General features: G+C 39.0%; 1 long non-coding RNA gene across 1 annotated transcript in view; it reads right to left on the bottom strand.

Moving 5' to 3' along the window:
* Nucleotides 1–6,046: 6,046 nt before the first annotated feature.
* LOC128144247 (uncharacterized) overlaps nucleotides 6,047–19,602 on the bottom strand; it is a 110,153-nt gene continuing 96,597 nt past the window's right edge. Inside the window, exon 4 of the long non-coding RNA XR_008236014.1 lies at nucleotides 6,047–6,121. This is a non-coding gene — a long non-coding RNA (uncharacterized LOC128144247). The remainder of the gene's footprint in view (nucleotides 6,122–19,602) is intronic.

The following is a 19,602-nucleotide window of genomic DNA, read 5'->3' on the forward strand; positions in this document are numbered from 1 at the left end:
GGCACTTTAATGTAATGCCAGTTAAACACAAGTTAAACTTTACCGATAAAGTTTGTTAGGTGAATGTATTTGCAAATAGGAATAGTGCTAATAATTTATTTTTAAATGGATTTATCTTACAGATTATTGGGAGTAGTAACATTTAAAAATGTTACTAGAAGAAGTTATTAGAAGAAATCAAGCTTATGAATGGAGTGATGTCCAATGTAGTATTAGCTATCTGAAACCAGATGGCATACTTTTTAGAAGATGACAGGTGGTAGCCAGTGTTGAGGAGGAGACTCCTTTTGGCTTCAAGTGCTAACAGAGGACTCTCAGCATATGTTCCTCCAAGAAATTTGCATGAAGTTTGAAAAGGAAATGCTAATGATGCCTCCATAAATTCTCTTCTTTCCCCACTCTAATGGTGTCATTTCAAGCTTCTGACACCTTAGATATTACCTGATCACAGTACCTAACAGAAGCTGCTGATAATAATGGTCACTGATATTTCTTAACCATACAAACCAGGATTTGATGTGTAGTGTGCAACAAGCACAGCTTCAGTGAGGATGTAAGGCTTCCTCTAGACATGTGACCTCTTGTTGATTTTCAATGAGCAACAAACATTCTGTTTTTATTAAGTACATCATTTACTATGTTTATCAATTTCACTTAATTTCATTTAGCCTCGCTTTCAACAGTCATCTGCATGATTCCATTTTTCAGGAGTTAATGTCTGGAACCACTGGGCAAAGTCCCAGTGAGTTGGACCCAAAGGGCTCCGAGCTCCTCCACGTTACGTGCATTGTCTCAAAGGTGTCGTCCCATATAGGCAATTTTGATAACCTGCAGGTTATCTGAAAAGGTCAGGTCTCAGTTCCAGGACTCATCTTAGACCTGTCCGTTGTACTTTTTATCTCTTAGCACAGCTCTGACTGAAGCACCTGAACAACTTACAGGTTGCACTGTAATTTGATATATATTCACATAAAGGGAAAGTTTAAAACTCAAACAACTGCCAGTCAGAAACATGGCTGGACAAATGCCAATTTTTGTCCAATTTTGTTCAAAGCATTTACAGCTAACTCGGATACTTTGATGTAGTGCATTGGGTCAAAATACCCACCAAGCACTTTTTGTTGTGTTTGAGGCATGTATTTAGAATTAGCTTAGACAAGGTGCATTACCCTTGAATTATCTGTGTGAGCTAAAGCAAAGCAGATGCAGGAAGAATGTGATTATCTTGGTAATGTTTGTGAAACAGATGTGAGCGCTAGCAGTAGAATAAAGCACCCTTCTATGTTATTAATGTTGTTGCCACCAGGTTAATAATACACCACACATCCACCACCTCCTTTCTCAGTCTATTGGGTAGATATGTGAAAAAAATATTGTTAGGAAAAGGTCATATCAGAAATATCTATCTAAAACAAGGTTTACCCACTGAAGAGACTTTGGCTTCTGACTCCTACAGCATCACATCCCACAGGTCGGAAAAAAACAAGAATCATATTTCTGTTCCCTTCACTTTCTTTTTCAATTTATTTTCCCTCAATACAACATATTCTAAAAGGAAAAAAACCAAGCACAAACTACATGATGAGACCAGACATGATCCAGGCTCCCCTTTCTGCAAGAATTTGGCCATTTCTTTCAAGTTACCATAGATTTGGTGATTGTTGAGCCCACATGAAGGAAAAGAAGGTACACAGATACACATCCCCACCAGGCAGCAGCCCTGTGCCTGGCTTGCCCCAGTTGTGTGGGTGCCAGGGAGGGGTGGGGGCAGCCAAATCATCTCGGGGGTTGGCAACCAAGGCTGACCTCAGAGGTCCTTGTGGGGCAATTTGTTCTGCCTAAGGGTGATGAGGTGACGGGCAGGTGCTTTTCAATGCTGACTGAACTCCATACACTTTTTTGTGAGGGGTCTGGAAGCAGCTGGTAGAGGCTCTAGTCTGGTATTAGCACATTCATCTTGCCTTCCTCATCAAGGATCACTTTGTTCAGCTCAGGAGCTGTTGTCCTGAGCTATCTGTATTTTCTCCTATGTGTAGCCCATAGGAGAAAATCCCCAAACATCCTGTTACAGTACAGTCTTACCTGCCTCAGGGTCTGGTTTCACTCCCGTGCAAATTGGGTTGGGGCCATGGCCTCCCTTAGCAGCCCTTCTTTTCATCCTTCCTGAAGGTGCCGTGCTATGGAGCACCTGCCATCTTGCTTGGTCCATACATAGGTAATGCAAAGGATAAAGGTCCTTCATCCCTCTCTGTCCCTGGAAATAAACAAAACAGATGGGGAATCTAGTGCTGTGCAAGGCACTAAGTCATACCTGACACAAAGTTATGATGTGAGATGAACCAGAAGCGTAAGGACTTGGGTAGCTTAACAGCCCAAAGTAGGCTGGCATCTGTAGGCATTTTTCTAGGCATGATTCATTCACAGATTTCAATCCCTGGTTAAAAAAAAAAGAATCCGTAAAGACGTCACGCATTTGCCTACTAAAGAAAATTGGCAAAGGAAAGATAAAAACCATATATTTCCGTCACCAGGCTTCTAGGGAATAAGTACAGAGCTCTATCTTACTCTTCAGCACTGCATAAGAAACAGAATGCAAAATTTCCTCCTTGAAATACTTTGGCACAAACAACTATTCTGCACTATTTGTTTAGAAATCCAGTGGGGCTTCACTGAATAAAAGCTAGTATCTTCATACTGGTAGCTGAAATAAGAACTAATTTCATGCACAATTGGCAGCGCAGAAGGAACTTCCTTGATATCCAAAGAGCAAAAGATTTTATGAGGCTGCATATGTATTTATGATTATTTAAGGTTCTTGTTATAATGAGGATCCTTTAAGGAGAAGAATTTTGTATTTTAATTTGCATAAAGACAATAAAAACTCTTTGAGAAGCAATTTCTCTATATATAAAAAGTGAGAACATAGCACCTCAGTGGCACAGACATCTGTTACTTAAGCAGATGCCACCATGTAAACTCCATCAAGCAATGCTATCCACCAATCAGAAACCACCCAAACTACATCTGCAGCCAAAATTCAGTGGGTGGCTGGGAGCCTCCAAAACAGGTTGAGAAATGATGGGCTTTTCTTCAATGTCCTCATTAAGCATTCAGTGGCATTTATTTGTTCATCATTAACAAACGCTACTGTATCATATGGCTCTGTAGCTGCTCCTTGGTATAAAGTTAACCCCCATGATCTACAATCTGCAATTCTTGCTCACGAGATTCATATCAAAGGAGCACTAGCCCTTCGACACATGAGATAAATAACCACTTCTTTGTTTCTCATTATGACTGTGGTTTAATGTCCTCATTTGGGAGCTGATGTATCAATATCTTTGAAAAAGATTAAATATTGCCTGCTTAAGTGCTACGTGCAGTGATACAAACTCAGGGGACTGTATTCAACAGCTGAGCAGCACCAACCAAGTCTGGGGCTGATAAGCCCTTTCTGAAGTTAGCTTACACTTTAAATCAGGAGTTCATGAAAGGCATTAAGAAAAACTATTGTATTACTAGAATGGATGGCAGTACAGTTTATATGTTACACCTTGAAGTAAGCAGTAGGATTTTCAATCACTTGATAACCTTGAAACTGCTAAGCTATCAAATTGCTATCATGAATATTGTGCAGGAACAGAAATAACTCAGAAAGCTGCCTTTGTGAATAATAATGTGGGAGAGAGCAAAGTTCTTCTGGGCTGGACTCACAATAGCACCAACAAGCAAATATACATGAAGGCAAGGAAAGTACTTAAACAAGCATATTTGCATTTGACTATGTATCAATCAGTTATCAGTACAGCTACATCTTACCTGACCCACAGAGATATAAAAAGCCTGCTAGATAACTTTGAAATGCAGGAAAAAGAAACTGCAGGAAACTCATTTTTATATATGCAACTGAAACTATTAGGATAAAATAACCTATACTTTGATAGGCATTACATCTTGAACAGAGTATTTAGAAAAATGCACACAGTACAAATCCTTCCATGCAGGACTTCTTTAATTTAAAAACGCAGACAACGTATCTTGCTGGTTTGCATGCAAGACATTTCAATAAATCCTGAGCTCTGATTCTGATTTCATTCACACCGGATGAAAATGCCGAAATTTCCTGGGTAAGAGAAATCTGAGGCAGCCCTCCAGACTCCCATGTTTATGTCCTGAATCAGTGAAGTTTATACCAAACTCCTTTTTTTGTTCTGAAGAACATGGTTTTAGTCTTGTGGCATTTTCAGGTGACACAGCCTACTGAGATCATCTGACAGCCATGTGAAAACTCAATGTCTGGAGTGATTCATCATTGTGTCAGATTGTCCTGCACTTTGTCACAATGACTGACAATAGGGGAAACTTGGAAATAATACAAAGATTCAACGCTCGCTGATAATGCCTGCATTGTGATTAGAGCAGGCGGCGAATGTGTGAGGAGAATGCTAATTCTGTCCCCCACCCCCAATTTCCTACTGCTTTTGCTTTCAACAGCTGGGCGTCTGCACTTGCTTTCTTAATCTTCGCTCCTGTGGCATTTTTAAATGCAGAATCTTTTTTCCAGTGTGTTAAAGAGCCATATTATTTCAAATGCAAAAAGAGGCAATATCGCGCAGAAGGGTAAATTCTGCCAGCAACGCTAGGCACTGCTTGGTCAGAAGTGTCTCTGGGTGGACGTGCCCTTCCCTCCGAAATGCTAATCTTATCAAGGTATCTCACCAGCACCTGAAGTAACAGTAAAAAATTTTGAGCAGTAATTCCAGGAATGCTATAAAACCCAGCAAGCACATGTGAATTTGCATGTGAGGCAGGATCTTACAGAAGGGTCTTATAAAAAATGATTACAGAGAAATTTTTCCTTTATTTTGCATTGACTTGCAATAAAGGTTTAAGACAATTGCTGACTCGATAGGGTATTGACACATGAATAGCAAGAAAAACTGGTTGCAGCAACTTTCATGCTCTAAAGCTCCTCAGGTTTTATCAGTGTTCACAGCAACAACATCAAAGACCACAGGCTCAGCTGCGTAATTAATAAGGAGGAAAAGAGAGGCCCTTTCCGAGCGCTCCAGCTGTCCAAGTTATTTTGGTGGGTAAAGAATGGGGAAAAAAACCAGCAGCAAGCACCAGCAAGTCAAACATCGCCACCTCTTCCAAAGTAACGAAGGCAGCAGAATTTCTCCCATTTCTGTCAATATAAGAGAAGCAAGTGGCTCCATCTTGTGTCCCCTGCCCAGGGACAGGCCAGCAGCCCTGCTCCGGGGTGTGCAGGATGGGACAAGCTGCCCCAGAGGATTTCTCCTGTGGTGACCAGCACGGCATGTGGTGCATTGCCAGCCAGGATGCAGGAATGGGCATCAGGCTGTGGTGAGCACATGGCTGCAGCTACTGTGGGTGACGTGGGCTGCAGAGCATGTAATTAACTGCTCTAGTTTCTCGTGAGGGAAAACAGCAGCTCTACTCAGAAGACAAGACATGGGGAAGTGGTAAACAACCACCTTTGCTCCGTCTTTCCTTCAATTCTGCCTTTTTTGCTGCTTCTCCCGGGAAGAGGCTCATGAAGGAGGCTGGTCTAGCAACTGAGCAAAAAGTAGGTTTAGAAGAGAAAAGACAGCAATAGCTCTGAGCTCGGCAGGTGAAGGAAATTCCATTTTAATCCCATTTTAAAAATGGAGGAGTGCAAATTTCTCTGAAGAATATTACTTGCTTACAAACTCAGAGGGTATTTATAATTTCAGAGCTCAATCTCACAAACAGCCCACGTAATTAGATGTAACTATTAATCTTTAGAAGCTGGGCCCTTACAAGTGAAAGTAAAAGCGAAAGAAATTTCTGATGGAAGAAAAAGAATGATCCAGTTATCTAACTGGCACTAGCAATGTGTTTTTCTTTAAGCAAATATCAAGCTTAAATAGATTCAGAAGAAAAGATGGGCAAACCTCCTGCAGCTTGGTACTCCGCTGTAAGCCACTGGCTCTTTGTATGAAGAGCTGCATGATGCCAAAACTGGTTCAATGCATCGGAGAGAAACCAGGATCTGATTCTGGTCTTGCTTACACTGATATAAAACTGAAAAAACCACAGGCCAAGGTGGAGTCACTCTGAACTGGCACTGGTGCACCTGAAAGAAAATGAGACCAGATTAAAACAACTAGTAGAAACTTATCTAATTTCCAGTGACCACAGCTCAGTGTGGGTTAGCTTTGTATGAGCTGGAAGCTGAGGTGACTTAGGTTGCTTATACTGGATCGTAAAAGGCTTTTTACTGCAATTGGCTAGCATTTTGTCTCTAACAAATACGGGCACACAGCTTGAAAATTTTTAATGAATTGGTACATTAATTTAAACTCAATAACACATTTCTATCCCTAACTGTAATACTGCTTGGTGAACACAAGTATATGGTTTATTTGCTGAATATGGTTAATTTCAGGATGGTGAGTGAGGATGCAAGCACAAGGTAGATGTTAAAATACGTCTACACAATAAATGATCCGTGGATTAGAAAGATGTCGGAAGTTATCCATTAAATAAAGCTCCACAAACATTGCAAGCTGAGGGAAAGAATGACTTTATTGATGTTGAAAATCTCATCATTCACTTCATTTTCTTTAAAATGAGCAGTAAGAAAAACAGATACATTTTTTCACTCTGTTGCTTTGGCAAGATGAGTTTGAACCATCAGCTTAAGGTCTCTGGACCTTTAACTTGTGACAATGGTGATGGAAGATGCAAGTTTCCTAAAATGTCTGAACACCCACAACAGCATCTGTCCATGTAGATATTAAAGATATAGTCAGTGAAAGCAATACAAATCCACAATGAGATTACAATCTAAACAGCTGGGAAACAATTGCTATGTTCAATCATACAGGTGAAATCATTGCTGGCCTTTGGACTACCCATTACATTTTTTTCCCCAGTTGTTTCTTTCTTATAATTAACATGTAGTATCGAGTACAAGATTTTTTAATTTTTTTACAAAAAGCACTCTTCCATATAGATTGCAATTATCTTTGAAATATTTTAATATTAAGAAAACAGCAAAAAATAAAGAGCAGTTTCATTTTTAATGTTCCAGTTTAATTAAGAAAGTGTTCAAGTAATTTAAAAGTGTAGGCATTAAAATACCAATTAAGCTTAAGGCAAGTTTTCCTATTAATTTTTATGACACCAATACAGGGGTGTCACATAGAGGTGACCCCTTAGAAACAGGTTATTTTGAGTATTACATTTGGCTATAGTAGTGCTGAGAGAAAATGAATTGATTTATGAAGAAACTATACCTATTTGGCTAATCCCAACAGGCTGAGCCTTGAGAACCACGCTGCAGTTCTCACAACAAGTAACTTAGCAAATGTAACCTCCTTTCAAGGTTTTAATTACAATTTTTGTTTCTCAGGCATCCACTTTGGGTGGCCATCTTGCTGAAAAGTGAAAATATTTAAACAGTTTTAACTGTGCAGTATGAACACAACTGAAATCTATAGCTTGAAATAAAGGCTATTCTAAAGTGCAGTAATTATCTTTAAAATCGTTTATTGTTCTAAGTCTGTGTTGGTGGTTAAATGATAAATGTACCATTTTAACACATTAAAATTCATTTATTGCCTGAAACTCTAATGCAGGAATACTGCAAGTTTTCATGGGTGGCTGTAACATTAAGAAAGCAGAAGTCCATATATCTGATCCGAGTATTTACAATTAAAATTTTGTGGGTAGCTGGGCCCATTAAAAAGCTCAGAATAGATTACCTTGCAGGAACAGTTACTGGAATTATCCTTACGGACCCAGAGAAACTAATTCTTAAAGCCAGCCTGGTTATGATGGATTTAAGTTAAATTTATCTCATTTCATTTTAGATCTTAAATTGGTTAATGAGGCTGAAATATGCTTTATTTCAGGGAAGTCGTACTGATCTGGACGAGGAACAGAATTTATGCTGACGTTCGAGTCAAGTGCAAATACCACCATCACTTCTTCATTACCGCGTTAACTGGTGTGATCTGTTCTGCTCAGCAGAACTCGAACAAAATGTCAGGTTCCTAAATGAAGAAGCTCCTGGCTCTCAGTGAGAAACCGGCTGATTGGTTAAAAGTACTTCAACCTTTATTTAATTCATGCCTTATAAGTGCTCTTTGGCAGGAGCTCTTGGGATCTGATCTTATGTCACACTTACTGAAACTCATTTAATTATTTGCAGCTGAGGAGGGCAGGGAGATGGTTATCACACAGGGAAAATCTAATCCTCTTCTTTATCAGCTTAAACCCCGAACCAGGGAAGTGGGTTAGGATTCCTGTACTTACCTCAGTACCATCCCCTGGTAAGCTGTCTGTCAGTACACAACCCTCTCCTTTTGGTGGTGGCTGTTTAGGGGGGTGATTTCTTCCAGAGATTTAGAGGGGCTTTGCAAGCACATGTCCACAGTCTCCCTGAACGCAGACCCTGTCCTGGAAATCTCTAAGCTGCTGCTCCTTGCCATGCTTCAGTCAGCAACAAAATCGTTAATGTTAGGATTGCAAATATCCCCAGCGGTTGTTTCAGTTGCCAGATGAAACGAATGGAGCGATTTGGATACTGTGCAAACTCAGGCAGCCACTGCCAAACCAGGGACTGTGTGTTCACACTGCCATGACAGTGCAAAGGGGCTGTGGCCTCAGTGCCTCTGGAGCACAGGTTAATATCAAGTTTTAATAAAGACCAAACTCCTGCCATAGATTTCTAAGTATTTTTCATGATACTTGGTGAAAAAAATGGTATGCTTTGTACTAAAGGGTGGGAAAAGGCAAAACCTAATGTATTCTGCCCTTATAAGCAGAACATTAAATAGTTTTGATGGAAAGCACATGCAGAATATGGGATTCAGCCTAAGGCTAAAGACAGAGAATCAGTGACTTTTATAGCTTTAAAAATTGGCTTTATGACTATCATTAAATTAAAGCGTCGCTCCTCATGGGGGATTTTTGTTTCACTGGGGGTTGCATATGTCTTAGCACAATTAGTCACCTCCAAAGTGCTGTCACCATAAAACTTATTCTTTTAAATTGTAACTTAAGAAAATCAGAAAAAAAAAAAAATTGAATGAGGATGTTCAGTAGTGGTGAGTCTTAGACCAGGCTGGTTAGATTTATGATAAATTCTTATCTGTGTGATTCTCTTTTTACAGATTCCAACCTGAGCAATGTATACAATATATGGTATAAATGTTTCCTTTGAAAACTTTTGTACGCTTCATGATTACATAGCTTAAGAAGTTTAGAAGCCTTGGGCAAGCAAGCTAACGTATAAGAGGAACGCTTAAGAATTGTTTGTATGCTTGATTTGTTTTACAGTGCATTTGGTCTTTAGTTTTGATTGGATTGTCTTACTGAAACATGAAGGGCATTTAGAAAGTAAGAAAGTGAATAGGATACATTTGCAACTATATGCCCAAAAGCAAGATCTTAATGTCAGAAGTAAATTATAACAACTTGCATTACTGACGACATACATTATAATTCAAAGCTTGGCAAACCACATCAAGGTTGTTCTTACCATGATCTGACAAAAATGTCTTTAAAGCCTTGTGTTTTTCAGGTTTACAGTAACCAGACTTTATTTATGCTAGGAATTTCATAAATAAAAAGCAAGCATTACCAAAGATAAACCTAATTTTTCTAAATGCTGCTGAATCCTTGTAAAAATTAAAACATTTATGCCAATAATCATAAGAGTAGGATGGTCCCATTGAGTAAGACAGGTTTCAACCATCATCTTTTACTATGCTATGCCATCTTTGGGTGACCTTGAAGTGTTTTCTAGGGATAGATCTATGAAAGGATTTAGGTAATCAAGTCTAAAATTGTTGCCTATAGCTGAAGGTATCCCAGGCCTGTAATCACTTCTGCGGGTGACATGGGATGTGCAAATGTGTGAAGTTTTGCTTGTGAACAGCAGAGGAGCGCATGAGACTTCACATTCCCCTGGCACACGGCAGCTCTCTCCTGTGTGTATCCTGGAGGATTTTCTGGCTCAGCATTGCCCCACAGGGATGCAATCTTGCAGGAGGACTCAGCCCAAGCTCAGGATTCACAGGTGGAGGAAGGTAGGAGATGACACCCTCCCCAGTCCCTTATTCATGCAAAACCAGCCGTAGTGCTCAGGCCAAGGGTGTTATAGTTCATTGCTCTGTCTCTGGCAGCATCCCTGCGAAGAGCAGGAACAGAGCAGTCTTTCTATGCAGCTTGTTACACTGGCAGGTGTATCCATACCCTCCCCTTGAACCTGACTGCAGCCTCCAACAACCTGCAGTTCCTGCACATCCCATGCAGAGGGTGAATTCTCCATAATCCCTAATCCTTAAAAGATTTCTCTTCCATGGATTTGTCTGGTCTTCCCCAAACCCACTTAAACCTTCAACATCCACAGCCTCTTCTGGCAAGGAGCTCCAAAGTTAAATCACAGGTTTAGTCGGGGGAAAAAAAAAATCTCCTTTTGTTTGTTTTAAATCTGCTTTTGTTTTGGAAGAGGGACTGGAAAGTCCCTGCTCACCCTCTCCCTGCCATTCATGATTTTATACATTTTTGTCATATCCCCATCATGCTTTTCCTAAGCTGAAGAGTCCCAGCTTGTCTTCTTTGTAAAGGAAAGCCTTTCCAGCAGCTTAACTCATTCATTTCACAGATATCTGATTAAATGCCTGATGTCTCCAGTGGGATTAAACCCCAAATCTCCCATTAGGGTGACTTGACACCAAGCTTCTCTCCTGGGTAAAGTGAAACTGTCCCCCTTCTTCAGTTTTTATATACACAGAAGAGAGAGAAAGCAAGAAGTGACAGCAGCCACTTTTTGCAGGCTCCTGTTGGGGCACTTACTGGAGCGATGGACTTTTGTTTCAGTCCCTGCTCTGCTAAATAGTCCACTGTGTTATACTATTATTCAAGGCTCAGGCACCTTTCACTCCGATGAATGAGAGTCTAGTTTAACTGCAGGGTGAATGACGACAAGGAGCAAGGTGATTGCTCCCAATTTACTCTGGTGGAAATGGCTACCACTTTAGAATCAGGCCCAGTGAAAAACCAAAAATAAAAATATTCACAACCCTTAAACATAATAAGCCTAATTTGTCTTCATTTCAGCTGCAATCAGTGAGAAACAACCATGCTGAAGTAAGCCTGAATGAAACATGAGATGGCATAGTTAGTTTAACAATGGCTCAATTACTTTAGGTTTAGATTCTAGTACAGGATTTTAGTAAAAAGGGATCCATGCCGTCACTGTGTCCAGACACTGGAACTACAAGCTCCTGGCACGAGTGGCACAACACTGTCACACCAGCCCCCAGCAGACAGGTTTTGTGCTGGGGCTGGACAGAGCAGGGGCTTCCTGACCCCTGCGATGGGCTGGGGGCATCTCGCTTTGATCACCAGCTGCCAGCGCTGCAGCTGGTTTGAATCTGCCTCATTCTGAGCTTTTCATAACTCCTGAACTTTTCATCAAGCCCAAATTTATACCTAGTCTATAACTAAGCTCCGTGGGGGTTTTATTTATTCTGGAAGTGTACACATACCAAACCAGGTCTATTCTCTCAGTAGAGCACAAGAGATTTTTGTTTTAAAATGCACACATTATTATCATTTGTTTTCTGGAAATCCTAAATATCCCTGAGGAAAGTCCAACAAAAGTAAATAAAGTTTAGTAAACTAAAATCCCCTAAAAAACACACTATACCTTTAAAAATAATATAATTTTTTTGTGTGGCATTGTTTGCCAATTATGTTGACTGTGAAGTAGCGTTCTGCTTCCATTCTGGTTTGTACAGACAAAATTATGTGTGTGTGCATGTGTGTGGACCATGGTCACAGCATACACACAATAACTCTGCACTGGGTTCTTTTGGTCCGAACGAGAAATTAAAAGGGAGTTGTCATATGGAAAATTAAAAAGTGGCAACAGTTACAAAAAATCTATTTAATTCATGCTGCTTATAACTCCCTGAAAAGAAATTAATGAAAATGCCTGAGAAATCTTATGACAACTCTGAACACCCGTCGATTCTATCATGATGTGCTATTTACATGCACTTAAACTTCTAGAAGCAAAGCCTGGGCACAATATTTCAAGGCACTAAGCTCCTAGTGACTAACGCAAAATGCCGTTATCACTCACTAATTGCTTCTTTTTCTGTTTTACTGTTGTGGTTTGGGGTTTTTTTTTATTGCTTCCTTTACTATGATAGTGGCAACACATCAGTCCTGTGCTCCATGGATCAGGATCTAGTAATCTTACTTAAATCTGAAGCCTCAGGATGCAGTCTTGAATCTGAGGATACCAAGATGAAGCTTTGTGTTGCTAGAACTGTGCCTGTCTCCTCCTACATCCACTGAAGTATCCACAAAGTAAGGGGAAGGGCTGCAAGGATGGGAAGAAACTCTCTAAGTATGTAGCTTGAAATTCCTGGGTTCTCCTTTTTTGTTATTGCATCTGGATATATCAAATGCATGTTTCTTAATCTAGACATTGTCCTCATGTCCTGTGAGGCTGTGCTTGACATTTTATCAGGGAAAAGTCTTAATAAATAACTTAATGGAAGAGCTACACTTCTTTCAGGGAAATATATTGAAAATCACCTTGCTTTTTCCAAGGAACCTAGGCAGACCATCATCCTGGTTTTACACTCTAACATCACATTTACTCAAACAATCAAATCTTTCCTCATCTGCACATGAGAGGAATTTTTCCTTTTGAATAAGTCTCAGAGAAATCTTCACCGTGTCCAAACTCTGGGCAGATGAAACATCTCCCAATTCTCCAAACACCATGAAATGTCGCTGTGGAGAGGAGGAGCACACACCCAGCAACATGAATACCATCACCTGCTTTCCTAGAAGGTGGAAATAAGGTGATTTGGCTTCAGCTTGTCTTGCCCAAGACTTACAGCAGCAATTGCTAATAGGAAGGAAATAGTGTTTGCCGATTTACTACTATATGACAATTTATGTGAATACGTATAAGTTAGACATTGACATTAATGCCATTGATTATGATCAACGTTATTAGACAAGAATCAAGATTTTCTGGTAAAATCTTCTTAGTTAATATCTAGTCGAGCAGGTAAATACAAACAGACAAGTATTTCTTCAATATAGTATTTAAGCAGCCAAAAAGCTCCTAAACCACAGTTATCCCAATGATGTAACAAGCATCAACTGTCCTCTCAAGCAGGTTCCCATAAATCTCAGAAGTAACCTGTGTGGCATGTGACAAATTTGTGATTAGAAGAAAATTAACATATTCAAACTCTGTTACGCAGACGTGACCTGGATCCAAAATATTTAGCACTCCCTCTTTAATAATGAGCCAAATTGGATCTGAGTGCTTCCCTGTTGAAGGGGTCCCAAATTCAGACAAATTTATACTGATAACAAGAGGCTACTACCAGCCTTGAGAGCTGAAGCATAGCAGTCCTGGGCTTTTATCTCTGGAGACTCTGAGTCTCAACCTATATAGAAGTTCATTTGGAAATCTCGGTCTTGCCACTTGTGGAGGTACACCCAAATTCAATGTTAGTTCACAACTCATGAAGCGAGTTGCCTCTCCATCAGAGGCCCCGAAACACAGCAACAGCAGGACATCTGCAGGTCACGGACAGCTCTGCAGGCAGCTTAAATCCCACTCACCAGCACCATGCCTGCATGGTGGCTGGTCACCCTTGGCTTGGAAAAAGAAGCACCAAATTACTGCAACAACAAATTTAAGGAGTAACAAGCAGGCCTGGAAGTAGATTTGCAACAAGACAAGACTTTGCATGCAGACAGGCTGTTGCAAAGATCATGTCATAGTTTTTACTCCTCAACAGTGATGGCAGAGTCAATTTATTTAAACGATCCCCAATCCCTATGTGTCCTAACCTGTGGATTTCAGGTGACTGACACCCATGGCTGGTGTTCGGCCAGTCAGTCTGGAAGGACCAGCTCAGCAGGAGCATGCAACAGCTTTTTTTCCTCTCTCCACTTCTCATTTCCTCAAAAGAGAATGCTGATTTTAAAAGAGACTATGTTAGCACCACACAGTTCCTGCAAATGACAGGAACCTACCTTGACTGCAATTTACAGAAGCAAGCATCCAGCCCATGGAGTAAATGCCCATTTACTTTCCTGTATTAGGAAGGAGTTTGATAACAAATCTAAACAAGGCGGTCCATTTGTAAGAGATTATGCCTATGTCATTTCTGTCCCATGTTGGCATTTTCCTCAGAATCCTAAACATCTCTGTCACCATCACACAAGAAAGAAACTTGCAAAACATTCAGTTCCCAAATTGCTTTACACGAACATTTAATTCTTAGGATGAGAATGTCTAAGCAATGCCAATTTAAAATGGAGAAACCACAGAAGCCAGTGGGTTTGAAAGTGAATGAAATTGGTATGAGATCAGAGCTTGGCCAGCTGGGATCTGTCAACATTTATGCAATAACACCTGACTGTTCAAGAGATAATTCCAGTTCAACCTGGATTGGAGACTGAGAACCCCTTGGAGCCTTGTCACTTTTATTTCTGTAGAAGTTTTCCATCAACATATCACTAGTACTGATATGTTTAATAAGTGCATTAAAAGACAAGTCAAAACAAAGCTACATGCTCTGCCTATTCCCCCAAATGCATCTTGATCACAGCAAAACTGAAAGCCATGACGTTTCTCTGGATTTAAGGAAAGCTAACTGAAACCAGACTCACGAGTCTGCTGCAGAGGATCAAAACCCACAGATTAAACTTTCCAAGAGTCAAAAAATGTAACAAACACTGAACTTACCAAACCAGACTTACCAGCCATTTACTATGTTGTATATTGATTAGATTGTAAGCCTCAGGGTTCATTGATTCAGCATTCAACAGACAGAGTTGTTGTCACTTGCATGTTCATGCAGTTAAACAGAACTATGGAAGGAAGAGGAGATGCCTAATGGAAATACAACAGTCAGCCCATGCCTTCACTGGCAGAACCTGGGCCAACCCAAAATTTCCTCCACAGAGGATCTAGGTTTGATGCCTGCCTTACCTGTCACAGGTGTGATAGCTTCCAAATCTCAAGACTTGGAATTCTGAGCATCCTCTATAGCAAACATTGAAAATATATCATCTTCTGTCTTCTAAACAGCAAAGGCTGTTCTAGAAAAAGCAGTAGTTTTCCCACTCAACGTCTGTTGATATCTGAGGAAACTATGAGTTATTTGCCTCTTCCAAATGCTCAAAAATACTGCAGTGTTTCAGAAAGCCCAATGATGGGATCAAGGGCAACTACAGATATGTAGGCGCTACCACTGTGTCCATTACACAACTGATAGCATTTACGATCATCAGCTAATTGGGAAAAAGTAAAATGCAGTTTTGTGGCTGCTGTAAAGCACCAATGTTTTTATTTGATTTTTTAAACAGAAATGAAATATATTTCCACATTATGTTAAATCTAAAGTAAATTTGTACTTGTTCTGTGAAAATTGGAAGTCAAATGAAAGGGAACTAATCTGAGTATCTTACTGTGGGAGAACCTGCAGTGTGAACTCAACCAAGCTATTAGACACTAGAGAAACCACATGGGAGGAAGCTGCAGGAAACGAAGCTTCATAAGTTCCACTGGTCACAGAATGACTCGTTTCTTTCTTAGTTAGGATTAGCCCTTACATGAGCAAATGGAAAAGCTGTGAGAAACTCCAGCAGGTAACTAATTACACAATGCAAAATTAAACACAGCCCATCAGATATGTTCTTTACCCCTCTTTGAGTATGAAAGTGTACTCCAGTGCCAAAAAACAAGACAAAAAAATCAAGGAATCTCCATGTTATTTGCTGAAATTATTCCTTTTAAAATAATGTGGCAAGAACTGACATTTTTGTGAATATATTAATTCCTTTTACTTGAACTGAAAATGCCACTTGCACTGGGAGGAAAGGAAGCATGAGCCAGAAGCAGAAAATTGCTCCATTTGCTGGCAGTGTAGATATTTATATGTTGACAAACAGTTGTGCCAAGAGCAGATGGATATTTTCTAGTATTGAAGAACTGCTAATTGTTTGCTGCTGTTCCTCTCAAGTTCATGGGGGAAAGCCATTGGTGTTCTGCAGAGCAAGGCATGAAGAAACCAGTTCAAGCCATGCATTTGGCAAAGTGGCCTAGCACCTCCTATGATGGCATGGAGGATGCCCTGAAGCAAGAAGATGCTCAGACAGATGTCAGCTTAACAACTCTCAGTAAAGCATGACCACAAGGAGTAGCACTTTCCAAAATCTTCTGCAAGTCCTTCACCAAGCTGTACAACTAATGCAGATATATTCTGCACAGAGTCTGATAAACTTCATATGCCTCTAAAGATTTTACAAAGCCATTTTGGCTACCTGTGTCTCACACATATTTGAATTATGTGGAAATATAAATATGCTTCTCCTAGAATACTGGAATGATACCTATTTAATCTGACAAGGAAAAGGCATCTTTCTATAAATCTGTATATAAACTTCCTCACCTCTGCTTGTCTATATATAAGGCTGAGGCATGCACTGTCCGCTTATTGACATATCGAATCACATTAGAGTGAAGTGAAAAAAGTGAAGGCAGATAAAGAGCAGGAAATGTTTTTTTCAAACTGAAGTGCTCTTATCCCACTTTTGTAAAAAAAAAAAAAAAAAAATCAGTATCATGTGTCTTGATACTTGATATTCTTATATATATCAGTACTAAAGTACAATTTAGTTAGCTTAAAAAAGTCTCAAATCTGATTTATCTATGAGACACACTTCACGACACAAACCAATTTTGCTGTAGTAATACCATGTCAATATTTCTTGACAGAAGACAAATGTTGTTATTATTTTGCCATTTCTTACCTTTGTAAAAGTTTAGAATTTTACAAAATGGCTCTTCTTTACATGTCAAAATGGTAAGTTGTTGGAAAGAAAAAAAAAATTGAAGCCATTCTTATATCTATTGACAGTGATGGATTCTACAGTTAAGTTAAAAATGATTCTGGCACAATATCGATGTTTAAAAAAATAAAAAGTAAACCGTATTTTTTATGGATATGTGCATTTTTCCTATATAAACTGAGGAAGATAAAGCAGGAAAAAAATAGCAGAACTATTTTTTTTGTGTGTCTTGTGGTATTAAAAATGATTTATCTGTACACTGTCTGCTGGAGCTATTCGTGCAAATCTGTGCAGACACACATTCTTCTCCATAATGATGATCTTCAGAAAAAGTAGCCTTTCTTACCTTTGTATTCATCCTCTCTTTGCCCCTTCACTACATTATGAGGGACAAATATAAAATATTTTCTCTGATTTACATTTAGTTTGAGAGATTACTTTTAAAACTAAAACTCTTAAAAGCAAAATATTTCAAGATTTTTGGTCTGTCATATTTTTAAAATCTCTTCAATGCTTAATGAGTATCATTTCAAGGAACCATGTCTTGCACTTTCATATGGATCTCCCTCATGCTAATGTATTCTTGTTTCTGTCTGCAATTATATCCTGTGCTAACATAAAAGCATAAAAAGACATGAAACAACCTCTTACCTCTGTTTTAAGCTGAGAAAGAGAAAGAGGTCATCTCCGGTATTCAGCTATGGGATTATCTAGGTATAATTTGCACAGAGGGGTGCAGACTTTCCCAGCTGATGTCCAGATGTGCAAGAAGCACAGCACCTAGCCCAGCAATGAGTAGGTGAGCTTATACAGCAGGGGAAATGCTTGTTTTGATATAAACTGGTGTTAGGGTCCTAAAGCTGGCCCAATAAACCAGACCATATAGACGAGGGTCTCAAATGTTCTGCAGAAACTCTGCGTAATACTGCTTGCCATAAAATGTTGTAAGAAACGCAATTTATAGTTTCATCCCTAGGCAAGCCAGGATTAAAGGACAGGGTAAATAACTGTATGATAGCCACAGAGGACTCAGAGAGAAACCCAAATGACTTTATTCACCAAGTTAGCCACTAGTCAATCGGTACGTTACTCTGTAATAAAACATGGTCAATTTTGACCTTTGCAGAACATGTATGAATCAATCCAATTACTTGTTAATCTAGCCAGGTTTCAGGAATATTCCTCCCAATATCAAGAACAAGAAAGTGGCAGTTTATAGATTACTTATGAAAAGACCAACACTGGGGTTTGATATTTAAGCCACAAGAGTGGTAAGCCAAGTTACTAGTGAGCTGAATGCAAAGATGTGACTTCAAATATGGATGTTGAACAACAAATACAAATATGCAGCTATATGATATCTATATTTGACTGAATTATGCAGACCAGATTCAAAAAGCTTTGAGTTTGTGGAACAGAAAGACCTCAAAGGCCATTATGATCAAATTTAACCAAAGTTACAGTATTTATATAAATATTCACACACTTTTTTTTCTTTAGCACTGTACTGATTCATTTTTAATTATAAAAAATTAAAGGCAAGAAAAACACTGTGCATTTTATTTCAGACTAAAGACCACAGAATGAAAGTCTAGATATTTTCACTTATCCAAGGACCAGCTGCACTGAAATCAATGAAATTATTTTTATGTTTTTATTTATATTGCAATAGCTATATTGACCTAAAACTGACAGAAAGGGAGAATTAGGCCATATATTTAAGTTCTACACATTCTATGGTTCACTTTCATGCTGATTATTTTGTATGTTTCCCAACTCCATCCTGTGTAAGTAATTGTGGATTATTATTTAACATTGCAACAGCTATATGAATGGTCTATCAATTCTTATACAAAAGTAAATGTAATCTATATTCTGAACTCTAAGAACAGTCTTCATTTTGCCTTAATCCTATGCATGATATAAGCAGAACACAAAAAATATTACCTTAAAAATAAATTACCTGAACCTTAATCTGAAAATTGTACAATAACATAATTACAGTATTTCAAAGAATTTAGAATTATTATTTTTTTGTTTCCTATCTTTATTTCCCTCCTAGCATTGGCAGAATGTCCCACAGGGTACATTGCATACATTCTGAGGTATGAGCTGGGGATACAGCAGGGTCAGTGAAAAGCAGGGCATATTTCAGTGCATATTCCTGTAAAATTACCATGCTTCTTTCCTTCTTTATCTTCCACCAGAGACGCTAAGCAGATGATTTTGCAAAGACTTATGGATTCATTTAGTTTGAACCATGCCACATGTTCCTCCAACTTCAACTGAATTGTTCACATACTGAATTTAAGCACATACATAACTGTTTTCTGTATCAACTCACTGAATTTTGTATTGAATTCATTGGCAGTTTTCCCTGCATTCATGTGGGTTTTAAGAACAGAGATCTGAAACACTAATTTTTGAATAAAATAAAATAAAATAAAATAAAATAAAATAAAATCTGGCAAGGTGGCTCGTGTGCTGCTGTAATACACAAGACATTTAACTTGACTGGGGGGGGGGCACAGTGGCAGCATGCGTCGAACCCCTAAGCCTTTTCTGTATCTTTATAACTATTTTCCCATAGTATTTTGAAGCACATAGAGCCATTCTAGAAGAGAATTTTTCTCAGTACCTTGGGACTTTTAAAGGCTGTCTAATGTTTATTTTTCAAAAACTTTTTATACATCTACATATGAA

This window comes from Harpia harpyja, chromosome 7 (genome assembly GCF_026419915.1).
Source record: "Harpia harpyja isolate bHarHar1 chromosome 7, bHarHar1 primary haplotype, whole genome shotgun sequence".
NCBI classification, from domain to species: Eukaryota; Metazoa; Chordata; class Aves; order Accipitriformes; family Accipitridae; genus Harpia; species Harpia harpyja.